Source organism: Lissotriton vulgaris, chromosome 1_1, assembly GCF_964263255.1.
Source record: "Lissotriton vulgaris chromosome 1_1, aLisVul1.2, whole genome shotgun sequence".
Lineage (NCBI taxonomy): Eukaryota > Metazoa > Chordata > Amphibia > Caudata > Salamandridae > Lissotriton > Lissotriton vulgaris.
This window is the reverse complement of record NC_141685.1, coordinates 2,105,491,880-2,105,510,605: the sequence shown is the minus strand read 5'-3', so window position 1 is coordinate 2,105,510,605 and position 18,726 is coordinate 2,105,491,880. Positions and strand designations below refer to the sequence as shown.

General features: G+C 42.0%; 1 long non-coding RNA gene across 1 annotated transcript; it reads left to right on the top strand.

Moving 5' to 3' along the window:
* The first annotated feature begins 5,158 nt into the window (after positions 1-5,158).
* On the top strand, positions 5,159-18,496 carry LOC147751664 (uncharacterized). Its single transcript, XR_015300080.1, has 3 exons — positions 5,159-5,268; positions 14,270-17,334; positions 17,983-18,496. It is a non-coding gene; the product is annotated as an uncharacterized LOC147751664 (long non-coding RNA).
* Positions 18,497-18,726: the final 230 nt, after the last annotated feature.

Genomic DNA, 18,726 nt, shown 5'->3' with positions numbered 1-18,726 from the left:
TCCTCCTTCTTTCTTTCTTGGTTTCCTTCTCATTCTATCTTTTTTAGTTTTTTTCTAACGTTCTTACTTGCCTTCCTCTTTCTTCCTTGGTTTCTTTCTCATTCTATAATTTTTCCTTCCTTTCATTCTTTCTTGGCTCCATTCTCCTCCCTCCCTACCTTCATTCCGTCCCTCCTTCCTCTTTTTCCTTCTTTTTTTGCGCTCTCTTACCTTCTTTCCTGAAGACAAGAGGCCTGCAGCCTTTGCCAGAATTATTGTCTTCTATAAGTTTGTGTTCAAAAAGACCTTTTGATTTTACTAAAATAAGGTGTATAGCATAATTACCTATAGAGCAGAGGTCTTCAAACTGTGGGGCGCGCTCCCCAGGGGTGGGTGGTGGATGGGTTCCCCAGGGGGGTGCAAATGCCTCTGCAAATACATGTAAACGAAGATGGCCTGGAAGTACTGCATGTATTTGCTGCATTTCCAGGCTGTCTTCATTTAATCGAAGCCCTCAAAGTGAAAGTGAGAACTGAGGTGGGGGCGGGGGTCAGTGAGTGTGCTGGCAGGGTTAATATACAGATTGCGATTATTTATTTATTTATTTATTTTAAGAGTTTTATATAGCGCTGGCTAGACCCGGAGGTATCAGAGCGCTTTACATGAGGTTCCACAAAATTACACAATTACATCAGTTCCAATTTACATAAGTTGCTAGACAAACAATTAAAAGAACATAGAAAAAGAGATAAGGGAAGAGTAGAGGGGAAGGGGGTCAGGGTAAAGGGGTGAGAGGGAGATACAGCAGAAAGACTAAGGAGAGTCTGCCCAAAGACCGGCTGGGTAGGTGACAGTCAAAGGGGAAGACCCAAAACATATTTCCAGATCAAAGAATATAAAGAGCTCTGTACAGAAAATCATTTTCTGATAAACTAGATAGCAAATCCTTAACTTTCTGTTTTCCTCCTCGAGGTGGTGTGTATTTTGCAGTCTAGCAAACTAACTGAGGAGAAAATACATATTGTAGAAACGTTCTGCTCAATGTAGTTACATATCTGGGAAAGCTGTAAGTTTCTTTCAACTAGAGGCGAGCCAGAGCCGAGGGTCTGGCTCGCATCCTAGAGCCTGTGCAGGTGCCAAGCACTGGAAATATTTGCTAAAGTAAATCATTCAATAAACATCAAGTAAAATATGAAAAGGCCTCCTCAAAATTCCTAAAATTGTATTTCTTTAACCTGTCGAAGCTTTGGCAATAATAAGGCACACTATACTCCGCAGTGAAAAGTACTTATTAAGGGCCCGATGTAGGTAGGCAAATACCGGTCGGTAACGGCCGAAATTCGGATATTTCGGCCGTTACCGACCGGTATTTGGAAAATGAGATGTAGGTGGGCATTTTACTAATTCGGTAATTTACCGAATCAGTATTTTAAGGAATCGGTAAATTACAGATTCCTTAAAATACCGATTCGGTAAATTACCGATTTTGCTATGTATCTGTGTTGTGCTGTATTTGCCTATCTTTGTGGAGGTGTGCTACAACAACAGCACCCGGCAGGTACTACGGGTTCGACCTCTTAGTTTTCAGGTTGTATTCTCCCGTGCCTCCTCGGGTGGACCTACCCCTCTCTGAAATAATGTTCTATAGCTAGGTAAAGGCACCTTGTAGATAGTTTAATGAACCACAAACTTATTGTTCATTTTGGTCCTGAAGAATCGCTAGTCAGAGGACAAACAGCGAGAAACATGTTGACCTATTGATATACTCATTAGTCTAGTCTCGTACCAGGGGACATTGATTCCCTCCGAGCCTATTCTATATTTCATTTTTAATTTGGAATAAGGGACCGCTAGAATAAACCTGATCCTGGTACCCTTTACCCCAATTTTAACCCTCCCACGTCTACACAATACTGGCCCCACACCCACACTTCACCCATACGGCAGTTGGATAAAAGATCTCCGCCAAAGAGCCCCTCTTTGAGGTGTTGCCCGTTGGGTATTGCACCGCCGACCCAACGTGGAGCATTGCCGAGGATTAAGCATGACACCAGCTAGGGTGTGTGAGGCCACTATATCCAACATATTGGATACCCACGCGTTTATCCACGACGCACCGGTGTCACCAACACAAAACCCCCGCCCCAATTAGGAACAGCCTGGTACCTCTTGTGTTTCATGCTACTTTGGGCGAACACCTGGCTGGACCTACCACTCTCTCTTTGAGTGGGGAACTCGCCTCTTTCACTGTTTCCCTTCTTTGAAAACATGGGAATGGTATTGCCATTTCCTCCCTGACAGGATGTTTCAAGTAGCCACGAGAGCTTGTTCCTCATCAGTCCGGTCTACATAAAAAGGGATCGATCACGGTTCAATATTGGTCCTACTACTGTTCAGTCTTTATATGGCTGTTTTGGCTGTGCTAATTCACACTGTTTTAACATTTTTACATATGCTACTGATACCCAGATCGTGCTATAAATCTCAAACAATCCCAATGGCATGGCAACCAAACTCTTTGACCGCCTATCTCATGTCAAATGCTGTAGGTTTATCCATCATCCAAAACGGAATGGCAGCAACACAGAGATTCCTTGTCCTTTGAGACCTACCCTCTTCTGAAACTTCTGTTCTGGCATGACACACGTGGCCCTAAGCCTACTCCTGTTCCCTGCTTCAAAAACCAAGGGAAGAAACTCGACCTGACACGGTCCTTAGGGGAGCAGGTTCAATTGGTGGTCAGCTATTGCTTCCTTTAGGTTCTAACATTGAAAAGACTATTACTTACTTCTCCTTTTTGCACAAAGTGCTCATACTGAAAGCTTTCCTATTGTCTCGGCTGGACTATTTTTAAGCTGTCTATCTTGCGCTACCTGATCCGCTGACTCAAGAGCCACAATAGATTCAAAGGTATGTCACAAGGGTGGCGCCGGGCATAAAGCTAGAGGCCACATTTCACATGCTTTTGATTCTCTTAAGTGTTTTTTTTTGTAGAGTTTTATATAGCGCGAACTTGCCCGAATCGGGTATCAGAGCGCTTTACATAGCACCAGTTATGTTACATGAGGACACACATTCATTTTTGTCAGGCATGGGGAGATTAAGTGATTTTCCCAGAATCACAGGATGTTCAGCGTCATTGCCGAGACTCGAACGTCATTGCCGAGACTCGAACCCAGTTCCCCAGATTCGAGGTCGACCGCCCCATCCTTCATGGTCTCTGAGATTCAGTGGCCAACCTTTGCCTGCGGGCCCACTGTTTGATAACTCTTTCCTCCGTGGTCGTGCTGTATCACTGCAGCCCAAAGATGGATCACATCCCTGTACATCTTAGAAAAGAGACTAACCTCCTGAGTTTTAGGAAAGGTCTGAAGACCTGGTTATTCTCTCAAACATCATATTTATGGACCGAGGAGTGGTCTCCAGCATCCTACAGAGTTGTTTTACTCAAGTCAAGTCAAGTCAAATGGATTTATATAGCGCGCTACATACCCAGAGGGTCTCAAGGCGCTTGAGGAAGGGTGGGGGGATTACTTGTCAAATATCCAAGTTTTAAGTTGCTTTCTGAATGCTAGATGGTTCTGATTGAGACGAAGGTGAGTGGGGAGTGAGTTCCAGGTTTTAGCAGCCAGGTAGGAGAAGGATCTACCTCCCATGGTGGTTTTATTGATGCGAGGTACGGTAGCAAGGGCTTGGTTGGAGGAACGTAGCTGGTGGGGGGGGGGTGTAGAAGGAAAGTCGAGTGTTGAGGCAATCGGGTCCGAGTTCGTAAAGTGATTTGTGTGCGTGGGTTAGGAGGCGGAAAGTAATCCTCTTATTGACGGGGAGCCAGTGGAGTTTTTTCAGGTGACTGGAGATGTGGTCTTTACGTGGGATGTCAAGTATGAGTCTGGCTGATGCATTCTGGATGCGTTGGAGTTTTTTCTGGAGTTTTGCGGTGGTGCCGGCGTATAGGGTGTTTCTGTAGTCCAGGCGGCTTGTAACCAGTGCATGGGTGACCGTTTTTCTGGTTTCGGTGGGGATCCAGCGAAATGTTTTTTTGAGCATCCCAATTTCACGCTATAATATACCACAAACATAATCATAGACTTCTTTGACACGCAGATGTGTACATTAGTAAATATTAAGGCTGAGAGCAATCTTTGGTGCTTCATTACCTAAAGAGAAACCATCCAATGACTGACTATGGTGCTCTCAATCGCTTATAATTTTGCTCAAAAACGGAAGCATTCGAACACTATCAAAACTGCCACCACTGTCTGAGTTATTACAAGTTTTAATTAGATACCTATAATGGACTGTGTTCACACATTGCTCACACAATGCACCCTTCGCCACAGAACGTTTAAAATGTGACAGCCTGAGTCATGTTGAGATTACTAGGTGAAGACTCATCACTCCACTGGATTGTGTGGTCTCCAAAGGTTACCCGAGAAGACCAACAAGAAAGATAAACTGCTATCTTGTACTCATGCAGCCAATTATGGGAGATTGACAGTATGTAAAACACAGGCCTAAATCACAAATTGTGGCCCTCTAACAATCATCTAACATGCATCTGCAGAGTGTAGAAGGCGCAGGCAAGAGACAAACCTTTTTTCTTTATAGAAAGACTACCTGCTCCAATGGCGGCAATCCATTAAAGCGCACCCTTTTTAGCTCTTAGATTTCTTGAGAGTATCATTTAGCGCTCAGGGATCTTAGCAAGCCTTGTTATGTTACACAAATGCAAAAGGCTTGAATAGAGTACCCTTTTGTTTACTACACAAAAATAGCCAGGCGCTACATGCCTTGGTACAGGAGCATTACAAAAGAAATAGGCAAAATGAAAATATATATAATTGGAATCAAAATCAACTTTTTTCTATGATGGGCAGATATAGTTTTAAATAATATCTACTGAATTTTGTTCATTTGGGCTAGCTGAAGGTGAGTGATAAAAGCGGAATCATACTTCCAACATAGTTGATTTGCCTTAATGTAGCGAGTAACACTGAGTTTTAATAAGGGAATTAAAATGTGTCTCTGTTATAAACATATGCTGGAAGCGTTGTAGTTACAGCTGCTGTGTATTTACCGACGGAACATTGCAGAAGTGTTTGAAGATCAGCAAATGCAGATGCTCATGATTCAGAAATAAAAAAGTCTTCATGCAATTATTGATTTACATTCTTTTTTTTCACAGGTGCGCTTAATATTACAACCGTTGAAGATGAATTTGTGGTGATACGAGGTAAAGAAAGCAGGAGGTATCTTTGCATGAACAACAAAGGGAATGTGCATGGATCGGTGAGTAATCTACATCGTATAATTCACAACCAAGATTTTATTAATGGGAGCTACTTTTCTCTATCAAACTTTAGTATTGTTATGACTGTCACAGTAATGATGCAAAAAGAACAGATGATGGACGCAATGGTGAACAATGCAAACATTCACCCCCAATCAACAGATCTGGGCGTAATCCATAGTTTCTTTGCCCACCACGCCACCCGAGTTTGGACGCAGCCATATGCAAATCAGTCTTGACCTTGCTCCTCTTGGGAACAGTCCAGCCCAAACTGTCAAGCCAGTTCCTCCCTGGACCAGAAACAAGCATCCTGGGACCGGTTACTTATTCCCCATGATGTGGCACATTTTCCTTCATTGAGACTGATGCATCTTTTTAAAGGTACACCTGGTGGAATGAAGGAAAATGAGCTTCATGTGTAATGCGGCCTTTGGTGTGCATAGGTGTAATTCAGGGAGAGCGTGGTGTATACTTAACATCCGACAAAAACTCATTGTGTATAGTACCTTATCATGATAAGCAATTACATGGAATAGTCTTGTGCTTCAATCTCAAAAAGAATAGTGTAATAATGGTCTATATTAAGCCTCTCATCTACAGTGCTCAATCGCATTACCCATAAAGATTCTTGTTGTCTCAACTGAATCTCCCGATTACCTCCTCTCTTGTTTTGTTTAACCATTTCTGTGCTGTGGTACTGAAAACTCCTATGTTTGTCCTATGTTGGTCTTGTTGTATACATTTCAGAGTGTGTATTGAAAATGGGTATTTCATATCCCCTTGCTTCACTGAGACCGGCTCAAACTTTCATCCATCCCTGACATCGCCACAGCGTTTTCCAGCAGATGTAAAATCACTCACTAGGGCCGCATCAACAGGCCACAAGGAATAAAAGCCATCATCCACAAAGAGATCGTACAGTGCACCACCACCCCGACTATACCACCCCCCATGGAACACCTCAACTACAAGCTCTACTTCAAGCTCCACAAGGAGGACAAGACAACCATCAGAGGCATCCTCGCATACCGACCCCTGGCCTGCATGCCAGCTTCTGCAACATCAAAGCAGATTTCATTGTGCCCCTCTCCCCGGACTCTAAAGACTACATTTACCTCAGTGACCTCCACTTCCACTTCCCCGACCCCAACAACAACACCACCACCCACCTCCTCATCAGTATGAGCTGCCTCGGACTGACACAAATCATTTGCAACCAGAGGCACACCGCAGGACACACACTGGACCCCATCTTCACCTTCAGCAACTACGTCAAATATAGCTATTTCACAGAACTCACAAGGACTGATCACTCCATTGTCCAGTTCAGCATCACCAGCCTCCGCACCGCAACCCCCAAGATGTCCAGTGCCCGCCATCGCAGCTGGAGCAAAATTTCAGAAACCCACTAGATGGACGCCCTCAACACCTCCAATACAGCCGACGTCACCAACATGGAACAGGGAACTAAGAACTTTAACACCTGGATCACCAACTGCACCAACAGCATCCCTCCCATCAAGAGCAACAAACACAAAATATCCTCCAAAAAGGCCAGCTGCTACATCAAAGAACTCAGAACAGCCAAATATGAGAGCATAAAACTGGAGAGGAGAGGTCGTGCCAGCAAGGTCACCTACGACAGGACAGCATTCAAGAACTCCATCAACCCTAGTCGCTCACATCGATACCCGTGCCAACAACAGCAAGAAACTATTTGACATCATTAAGGAATTCTGCAACCAGCCAGCAAAAACATCATCACCCACTTACAAGAATTCTGCGACAGCCTTGCAGACTTCTTCCATAACAAAATCACAACCATATACAGAAACTTTGGATCCCAACCCACACCCATGTACTTCCTTAACTGATATACCCTCACCTCATCCAACACCAACCACAGACTAACCGCCTTGTTCCAGCTCTCCACCCAGGACACCACCTCCATTATGAAATCCATTCACGCTGGAGCTCCCACAGACCCATGCCCACACCAAATCTTCAACCTCGAAAGCCAAATGAGTAGCCATGAACTCACCACCTGGCTCAAACCTTAGTCACCACCACAGCAATTCCCAATGTCTGGAAACACACCAAAGTCAGACCACTACTTAAAAACATCTCCCCTGACCTGAGCAAACTCAAAAACTACTGGCTAATCTCCTTGCTTCTCTTCCTGGCCAAGGTACCATAAAAGACTATCAACAGACAACTGGTGAAACACCTGGAGCATAACCAGCTACTCAACGCCTCCCAGTCCAGTTTACACAGCAATCACAACACCAAGACCATCCTGATTGCAGCCACTGATGATATCCGTACCCTCCTTGACTGATCAAAAACAGTGGATCTGAACCTTCTCGATGTCTATGCAGCCTTCAACACCATATTCTACCTCACGCTGATTTTTTTTTAAAACACTACCACATCAGGGACGCACTCAGATGAATCATCTTCTTCCTCACCAGAAGAACACAGAGGGTTTGCCTACCACCTGTGACCTTGAACCCCCAGGATATCGTCTGCGGGTTCCCCAAGGCTCTACCCTCAGCCCTACTCTCTTCATTGGATACTTAACTCCACTGGCCAACATCATCAGAGCACACAGTCTCAACATAATATCCTATTCAGACGACTCCTAAGTCATCATCTCCATCACTAAGGAACCTACCAGGACCAACTTCCACAGAGGAAAGACAAGTGTTGCCGACAGGATGAAGAGGAATAGCCTGAAATAGTACATGGACAAGACGGAAGTACTGATCTTTGGCAACTACAGCAAGTCATGATGTCATGATTAAAGTTCAAGAAGAAAAATGCATTTATTCACGTCCCGCACACTTCCGCAGTCATTCACTAAGCATACACTAACTCTCAATCTCACTCACTATATTAATAATACAATCACACACATAAAATCATGCAGGTACATTTGGGCCTGCAGATAACAGATTTTAGAGCTGCTAGGACTAATATAACAACATGGAGGCAAGGCAATGTGGGCAAGGTAATTTAGCAAAGACTACACTTGAGGCCATCCATGTGGATCACGCCAACGCGCGTTTCGATGCAGGGCCTATTTAGGCTGCACCTTCATCAGGGCGAAGAAGACCAGGGGGTGGGGACATGCACACTGTGAATAAAAGAAGTATTTGTTATATTCAGGTCATATGAGGTAATACATGTCTGGTATATACATTCAGAAATTTTAGAAGACATTTGCTCCAAGATACAGATGCATATATATATAAGGGGGTTTCAAAAACGTTCATATAATGGGCTAACTCAAGGTGTGTGTCTTGGCTCTGAAAACGAAGTCACTCAAAACATTTGGGTTCTTCCTCAATGGGAGGAACACATAGGGCAAAACAGGGATAAGCCCAAAGCAATATATACTGACCAGGCAGAGAACCAGTGTGCTTGCAAACATGCATTCAGTTAGACATCAGAGTATCTACAACTTATGAACAAAAAGAGAAAAAAACTTTCTCCCCCAAAAAATCGAACTGTCTTGATGCTGCCCTTTGTTCATAAGTTGTAGATCCCCTGTTGAGACCCATAAACTAACTCTGGCAGGGTATTTTTTGATTTTCTATTTAGCTGCCCCCCCCCCTTTTTCATGCCAGTATCCTAACTATCCCACTGGGGAACCCCCTTCTATTCTGTTATTACCTACATATGGCCCATAATGTCCTTAGTGCGTAGGCCACTGCAATAAAATAGGAATGTTCTGTATTCAGACGCAAAACGCAGGGAGCTTGAGTGAATATTGGGAAGTGAGTATGGAGTTAAGTGATTCAGAAAAATGTATTTGTGGTGGGGAGAAATTTGTGCCTCCCCAAGCTATAAGAAAGAAAATTGAACACCTAGCCCACGAAGGACACTTGGGGCATAGTTTAACTAAGAATATGATAAGAAATGAGTATTGGCGGCCTCACATGGATACCATGGTTGAAGAACTGGTAGAAAATTGTACCGACTGTGCCATCAGTGTTTAGGTATTAAATACACATAAACCCCTTGTTTCCGCTGTACACGTTCCGGACAAACCATGGACCCAGTTAGCCCTTAATATAATTAGACCACTAAATTAAAGGTCACTTAGTGGTAGTTGACTACCACACATGTTGGATAGTAACCACGTTGCACGTCGTTTTTGTTGCTCTGGATTTTGGCGGTCCCCACAGAGAAAAACCTAGCGGCCTCCTGTGAACACTGTACTTGTAAGAAACATTATAGCTTTTGAAATACAAACGCCTTGAGGTCTTGGGACTTAAATATATATAAGGTACAGAAATTAATCTATGTATGGTGGTGTAAACCTTTGATAAATATTGGACACATACACTCTTCAACAAAAACGACAAGTGGTGTAGTTCTCCATAGCAAGGTATAATTGAACTTGTCTAGTAAGGAGAAGTTCTTGCTTGATTCTGAGGACTTGCAAGAAGAGAGGCACCAGCCAAATATTGGTAACCTGAGCAATCTACTCACATGGCATTTGATAATAACCCTACTACTAAATGAAAAGCTTACGACTTGAGAAAATCCTGAAGAAGGTGGTCAACATAAGACTCATTCCACCAAAACACGCCAACCTAGCTGTCTGCGTCAGCCCATGACACAGTCATGGAGACCTTAAACATCTTTGTCCCCATCTGACCAGAAAGTGTATGTGTTTCAAGGGTGATTGCTAGTTTGATTGGTTTGATTGGGTGATTTGACTTGATGGTATGCATATAGTGGTGTACTGACGATAATAACATTTATTGTGTAAAGAAATATATAACTGCTTGTGCACTAATGAAATGTCTAAAAAGGAAAATAATATGTAATAATATGTACATTTTTTTAAGAAAAAAAGATTTTCACTTTTTAATTTCACAAATGAAAAGTATAAATTATCTAGCAAAATTAATAAAAACATCTTTTTAATGTAATGTTGGTGTTGAATATATTATGTCTCACATGATAATTTTGGATAGCTCAATGGAGCAGATTGAGCCCATATGGTAAAGAAATAGAGGTCAAGTGGGAGGCTTGTATAATAGTATGTACTTGCTATGGTTTTCTCCCAGACCTAATTGATTCTTAGAGGGGGTTCCCTTCTCCAGAAGTAGTAACCACATGTGTTCATCACATTACTACAAACAGTCTCAAAAAAGTTTGGAAGATATGTTTGTTGATGAAGGGATCATAGAAACACAGATATTGGGGAAAAATTAACTTCTCGCGAGAGGTATGAATTTTAAAAAGAACTATCCATTAAGCACATGAAGACGGCTCTTTATTGTCCATGTGCAAATGGACTGGTAGGACACATGAACTCTATGATCAAATAATTCATGCAGAGAGCTGAAACTAAACAGGTTCCCATAGCCAAAGCCCTACAAGAACCATATGGGCACATCACACCACCTCTAACCCCATTTCTGGGTTGTCACCATTTGTCTCTCTTAAAGGCAGACAATCCAAAACTAAGATTTCAAACTCACCAGGACAAGTACAAATGAAAGTACAACAGTAGAAATTGTACAAAATAATCCAAATTCTAGAAGGGAGATTGGGTGAAGATCAAAATACCTGAAGGGAGAACTAAAGGGAATATCACTTCTCTTAAACCCATGAGGGTAACATGGTTGTGCGGAAGAATGTCATCACACTGGAGAATGGAAAAACTATGGAGGTTGCCAAGACCTCTAGATGTACACATCTTTCTGATTCACACCAACATGTACAAGAGCAACCTGAACAGTGGCACGGAACACCCATTGTTGTAAGAGTGAATAGAGGTAGCAAGTATAGGTGTGGCACAAAGATTTTGAAATGTATTAATGCTGTGTTAATATCCTTGCATTCTTTTCTTTCTTTTTTACAGTGTTCGTAGTCAACTATTCTTCCACTTGGTTAAATAGGGAGATTTTTTGCTAAGGGCCTTATTATGAGTCTGGTGGTCCCAGGACAGCCAGACTAACTGCGGCAGTCTCCTGACCTCCCTATTACGACTAGGGTGGTTGGGCTGCCCTGGGACCGCTGCAACCACCAGGAACCCGCTGTTACCTAGCAGTTGCGCTGTGGTCCTTAGGCTGCAATACACTGTGGTCCGGCTAAGCATGTTACAAGTTTCCTCTCCGCTGTGGTTTTCATGACGAAGAGCCTGCCATTTAAACTGAGTTGGATCGAAAATAAAGGGGGCCCTACAGGGTCTCCTGGTGCCTCACACCTTGTGGATGCACACAAAGGGGCACAACAAGTGCCCCCTGTGTGTATGCACCCCACTACCTGCACAGCACAAACTGCAGCAGTCCATGCAGTGTTAGGTACTTCCTTTGACGTTCTAATTGCAGTTCTTTTTTCATAGGCACCACCCTGTGAACGCCAAAGAACTGCCTGCCAGACAGGAGAAAACTCCTGATCTGGCGGGCGATTCATTCATGTGTTTGCTGGTGTGGGAGCGGGCATACCACTCCATCACTGCCAGAGTCATAATAAAGGCCCTCAGACTGTACCATTAGTTTGTTGCCTTACCTCCCCTCATCTATTAACCACTAAGGAATGTTGGCTAAATTAGTTGGGCATGAGATTGACTTAACATTCCAACTGGCATTTTTGTACTTACTGAAGAGTTGATGGTGTGTTAATAAATCTGCCAAGAGCCAGTATGACTTTCTGTGTCTTTGTAACACTGAGAGCTATTGGTTTTTTCAATGCTTGTTTTTTTTTTAATTTTGAACTGCCATGTGATCAATAACAGGACTCTGTGTTTCAGAGGGGTGTTTTTCTAACTCTCTAAAACTGTTTTTCTAGCACTCAGCACATAGTCTAATTATTGTTTTCTGCTAAATCCATAGATTATAGATAATGGTGAGTCGTGACTGCTATTGTAAACTGTGTCTATAGGAAGAGGTGGGCAAAAGAAAGATCAGTACCAATGTGTACCTGACAGTGTGCATGGGACTAGATACATGATTATTCCCGTAAGCAATTATGTCTTGTTAGTTCTGTGGCAATTCAGTGTTTGAGAAATAATTCATATCTTCAGGCACCAACTCATTTAGGATGAGGCAATTTGAGTCCAATACACACGTTGTTATAAATGTCTATTACCCTTCTCATCTGTAATGCTATTCATATTACTGGTGAAAGATACAGCGTTAATGGCACCATTCAAACTGGAAGGAGTGTTTATATGCTGTGGGAGTGAATTATTATTCACTTGAAATATTTTGGGAGTAACATGAGGGTGAAGCTTTAATAGATAGTAAATTAGACTCTTGTGTAACAGAGATTAGGCCTTGCCAATCAGCTGCAGCTGGCTCATGTGACGTTTGGCTAGGTGACAAGCAGTAGAAGCTGTCTTCTGCCGTATTCATCACTTTTTGAATTCTAAAAGCTAATGTCCATAGTAGTCTGAAAATAGCTAGGGGACTATTTATGTAAAAGTATTGCAGAGGAGCAAGTCACCTTGCTGCGCTGTTTTACAGGGAAAGCGCAGGAGTTAGCTGTGTTTATTACAGTACACATTCCTGTTGTTCCCCCAGTGCAGCGGCACAATGGCTGCCTAGAGCCAAGGCAGGCACCCATGCTGGGTCAAGGGTGTCTGCATTGCATGCAGGATTGTTTTTGTGCAGGGAGGTGTGCCCAATCCTCAGAGGCTTATTCCTCTGCAGAATGCAGCATACATAGAAACAGGAAGTGACAAGGAGAAATGAAGATATTTCTCCTTGTTATACCTCCCCTGTAAAGGTGTATCGTTTTGGCACCTTCTCAGATCTACCAGTGATGATGAATCTGGAAATTCATCAAAATCCATATGAGTTGTGTGGGAACACCCTAACAACACCCATGGAACACCTTCCCAAGGCAGAGTAACGCAACGCTGCAATATGTGCTTTATTGTGTTACTCCTAATTTATCAAGCCACATAGTACAATGCATCTTGGCCTTGCGTGGCTTGATAATTTGTTTTTTAGAGTTGCTTTGCACACGTTGCGTGGTGCAAACGCGACACAAACTATTGATAAATAGGGCCCTAAGTGTTATTGTTGGTGCAAGACCATCACATTCACAACCGTTAAAGTGGAAGATCTGTCTATCAATGAAACCTTCACATTTGCAAACCCACCGAACTGGACCTAGACATGGCTCTAGTGCCTAAATGATCATGTTCATATCAAAGATAAATGTTTTTTTAATGGGAATGTTATGCTTCTTCAAAGATCCTGGAATGTTGATATATTTGCAACACTGTGGTGCTTGCCAGTTCACAGGCGCTAAAACTCTCCCATCTATCAGTACTTAATATACAAGACTATTATGAAGCATCTATACATATACATATAAATATACATACACATATACACAATGAATACATCTTCCACCCATGACTTCTCTACCTACATATTCTCCTGATGCCTATGTGATTCTAATATGTAGTTAATCATATGTTCTCAACACGGGCACATGTGTGCAACTATATGATAGCTATCAGCATACATATCCACGAGTTAAGAGCACAAGAATAATAGCAACTTATATTAAAATCACTGGAGAATATGTAGAGAACTCACAGGTGATGGATGTATTTACTGACGACAAAGATGGTGTATTGGATTGTAGAAATTGGTATGGATGAAGCACAATTAAGATGAATAGTCGAAGACACGAGACAGTTAGGGTTGGATGGAGGACACCTCACTCTTGAGAGGTGACGTGGAGCTCACGGGTGCCAAGAACATTTGTGGACAGCAGACGTCTGTTCCATTAGTGGTGTGCAAGGACGGTGCATGGAGTTTGTGCATTGTATGCCAACTCCGGAACCAGAGTAATATTGAATTGTTTGTGAGGCCCATGGCTGGTGCATAGACTTCATCGGACTCCTGGTACTTTTTGTGAGAAAGTAGAACTTTCATTTTCCATGAAAACATGCCCTATGTTCATATTTTTGCATTATGTTTGTTTAGGATTTCGATTAACGTAATGTTTCCTTATTTTCAGAAACCCTCCAGACGGCAGGATTGTGTGTTCAAACTGAAGAAACTTGGAAATGGTCGTGATATTCATTACTCACCCAAATACCACTTTTTGATTAGCTTACAGAAAACTCAAGTTTCTGATCTGTTTCATAAGAACTATCCATCCTATGCCCAGTTTTCCTCCTTTCAGAACAACATCCCTCTATCTACATTCAACCGCTTGGAAACTCGCCGACATAAGAGAAACACTAATGACGATTATTTAGACCCACACCAGGTCCTGGCGACCCCAAGAAGACAATATGCACAAAAACGCATGCCGCTGGTAACCCACAACGGGCCCATCACCTCCCCGCAGGATCCCTTCAGAATCAATCAGGACGACGTGGTCAATCCCGACGATCCACACCTGGTGTTGGACAACTGGTGGAAAGCGAGTGATCGATTTCAACAATTGCCGCTGGACGAGGACTATTAGAACTTCTTTCTGCTTTAATAGAGCAACAAATTGACCAAAACGATTAGGGAAGGATGGATACGACACTTGGTATCACGTTTTAGTTTTGAAACCAAAGAAATGAACAAGCACGACATTAGATTGTGTGTCCCTTTCCAAGGAAATGATGTGTACACATAGCATGGTAGGCAAAGCAGCACAGTTTGTGATCCTTGCATTTAGAGCCAGTTGTTGGAACTCACAGAAAATAGGAATGACTCAGTCACATTTTGCGGAGGTGGTAGTCAATCTAGCTGCAGTGTGAATGATTGCTTTGTACAGTTTCACAGCTGATTGAGGGTCGGTTGTATGTCCAAATATTGTTTCCAAAATATTGATTTACTATAGTATTGTGGGCAAACTTTCGAGCATATAGATAAGCATAGATGTTAGTAAATATATACTTAGCTATATGCACTTAACTACTCCATATTTTGGTTCTTCATAGTTTGCCCACATAATTATGACAGGACGGCATTTTGGAAACGATATTCTGGTGCAATGCCTTGAGGATCACCTGATAGATCTCATTCCTAAAATCAAATCTGAAGACAAGAAAATCATGGCCATAAATTTGAAGTGACCTATGAAAATAAGGGACAGGGGCCAGATGTACGACCGTTAGCTGTCTCAAACGGAGAATCGAGCCGTTTGTGATAGCTGAAATGGCTGTCAGCATGTACCAATCCTGTTTTGTGAGTCTGTAACCCATTACCAACTCGGAAAATAGGGTTTAAGAGTTGCTATGAGGAATAGGCATTACAAGGGCGTCCCTGCCTAATAGCAAGTCACAGTGGCATGTATGAATGTTTTGCGACCAGAATGCGGTTGCAAGACATTCATATTTTACTGACTCCTTGAAGGAGGTGATAACCCATTTCCAAACGGGAAGGGGTCCCCAAGGCACCAATTCCACTTTTTGAATGTGGGCACCAACAATTTTTAAGAGAAGGGAGTGGTCCCATAGACAGACCATTGCCTTTTCACTTTTCTTTTTTAAATGCATCACGTTTTCCTTTAAGGAAAACGGGCTGCATTTCAGGAAGAAAATTGCTTTATTTTAAAAGCAGTCACAGACATGGTGATCTGCTGACACCAGTAGACCACCATCCCTGTGATTGTAGGCCATTCCTAATGGGTTGCAAATTGCAACCTGCCTCATGATTATTGATGAGACAGGTCATGTGCGACCACATTGGGAATCTCTAAATGTGCATGAGACACTTTAGTACAATTCAATTTACGTGTCTCTAATTGTGAGTTACATAAAATCGCAATTAGTGACTCGTAAAAAGAAATGGACGTACATCTGCCCATATTTACTATAGTTTTGCAAAAAGATGCGTCAATTTCTTGACCTTTTTAAAGCACTGCGTTTGTTGTGATGAATTGTGTTGTATCGCAGCAGAGCCCCTTGCAAACCTTTTCGCCTGTATAGACACCACAGATAAAAAGATAGTCCTGAAATTAGTCTGGAAGGCAGAACATGTTAATGAAGCCATATTTAAGTAAGGGAGTTTTGTCCTCCGTTAAAAGTTAATAGGTATTATTTATGGAGTTTTTCAAGCTAGATTCCTCTGTTGTACTTTTAAGACAAAAAGCAGAGTAGTTATTCCAGCTATGTGTTTTTATTAAAACTGTTGTTTGGTCTAACAGAGCAGGAAAAGTTAGCATTGCACAGTTCTTGAACTCAAGCCAAAAAGCCATGTTCTAATGGCCTTCCTAACATTATTTATGCCAGAGGAGATATGGGAACCCTTGGTAAGCAACTTCCGCATGTATAGTCCAATGGTTGCTTCCTGGATTATAGATCTCAACACGAGGGGCGACCCATCGCAGGGAAAGTCCGACCATCATCACCATTTCTCCAAAGATTTCATGACAATATTCTGTTACTCCTGTGAACCTGGTTTGGGGTTTAGATATATATATCTTTCGATGCAATAAATCACAAGAAGTTTGGCTATTTATTTTGGGTGAATTCCCACTAATGGGTGTTGTGTGCTACAATTCACAGTTTAAATGAGTCACTTCCCGCAACTGTGTGCTCTTTTTTTACCACAGGTGACTAAGTGTTGTTGTCTTTTATGAACCCTCTAATAAATATTTTTTTGTTTCATTAATGTTATTTTGTTATTTTTATCAGCATGGCACAATATGTTTGTTTGAGGCATTTATTTATTTATGAGTATCAATGTAATACTCCCATGATCCTACTTTATGAACTCCTCAATGCCTTTGGGAATTGATCCCAAAATATAAAATAGGGAAACATTTAATATTTAGGGAATAGGAATGATTGAATGGTTTGGATTTCTAAAGCGCACGTCTACTCCGAGGAGAAAATAAGAGAATGCAAAGAGACAGAATTAGAGAGTGAAAAGTCATGTTTTTAGTTGCTTTTTGAAAGACTATTCATTATTCATTTGGCGTAACTCAGCAGGCATGCTGGCCCAAGCTTGCGGGCTCAGGAGGGAGAAGGATCTGCTCTGGTTTTTGCTCGTTTAACCCTTGGAACTTTGGCAAAATAGCTGAAGGAAGAGCGCAAAGTTCTTAGGGAAAAGTAGAATTGAATCCTGGAGGACAGATATGTCAGTCCAGACTGGTGCAGAGCTCTATGCTTAAGTGTCAGGATTATGAACTGGATCAGTTTTTTTTAACAGGAAGCCAGTGTAGGTTCTTCAGCTGAGATGAGATCAAAGCTTGCCTGGGTAATTGAAGAGCCAGACAGGCTGTTGCGCTCTGGACCATTTGTAATTTCTGCAGCAGATATTGTGGCATTGGTATAGTACAATCTGCACACTGTCAGGGCCAGAAAAACAGTGATGCTTGCAGGAAGGGAAAGGAATTTCAGGAATTTCTGGGCCGTCCGCAACAGACCACAGCATATGCCAACCACCGGATTAATTTGAGAATGTAGCGTCAGCTGTTTATCAATCTTCACACACATGTTTTTCACTACTTCTGCCTGGGCGTTAGTTGGTGGAGCCTCGTTCAGCCAATGAGCTTGTAGGGCAAAAATATAATAATGTCCAAAGCTGATAATCTCAGTTTTATTGGTGTTACATTTGAGTTGATTAAAGCCCATCCACCGAAAGACCACAGATAAGCAGGTTTGGATGGCATCATGGTCGACTGGCTCATCCTTCTTAAAAGAGTAGAGGAGCTGGAAGTCATCAGCACAAGAAATTATCTCGGTATTAAAAGACTCAACTAGTTTAGCCACAGGAGTTATGTAGATGTTAAGGTTCCTGGGAAACTCCCACCGAGACAATGCTCCTACTAGAAAAGAAAGGTGGCAGCCAGACCTCAACTAGAGTATTTTTGTGCAATAAACACATTGTTTGGATTTACCATACCATGGGCATTTGTATAACATGTTTGAACGAGGGACTTCAAAGTTGTATCTCATGGGATTTTGATGTTTTCAGTAGACCAATAATAAAAGCAGAACTTCAAATACTAAAACATTAAATTCCTCATAGTGTGTCTTACGATGGCTATTAATGAAATGATTGAAAGCCTCATTCTCGCATTTGCAGGTGATTTTGTAAGATAAATGTGCCAGTTTTAAGATATATTTTCTTGGTTGTAATAGGCTTTGCAATATTTGATATTGCAACTCAGATCTGTAGTGATGTGTGTAGTTTTATCAATCTCAATAATCATTTTGAATCACTTATTTCTATTGGTCCTGGAGGTAGGAAAATGTGCTGAAAACTTAAAGAAAATATTTAATAAAAAAAATTGCAATGCAAGTTTAAGCTCCTCTCAATATTTTTACACATGTGAGAATTCCTGAAGGCTATTCTACCACTATTTCTGGGTCTGGCATTAATGATGGCTTTTTGATTTTGCTAAAATTATATGTGCAATATACTTAATTATAGGGTCCTTCAGCCAGCCCTCATCATCCATTGGTCTATTATTGTGTCATTCACATGTTTTTACCATCTACTAAAGCATACCACAAGGACCAATAG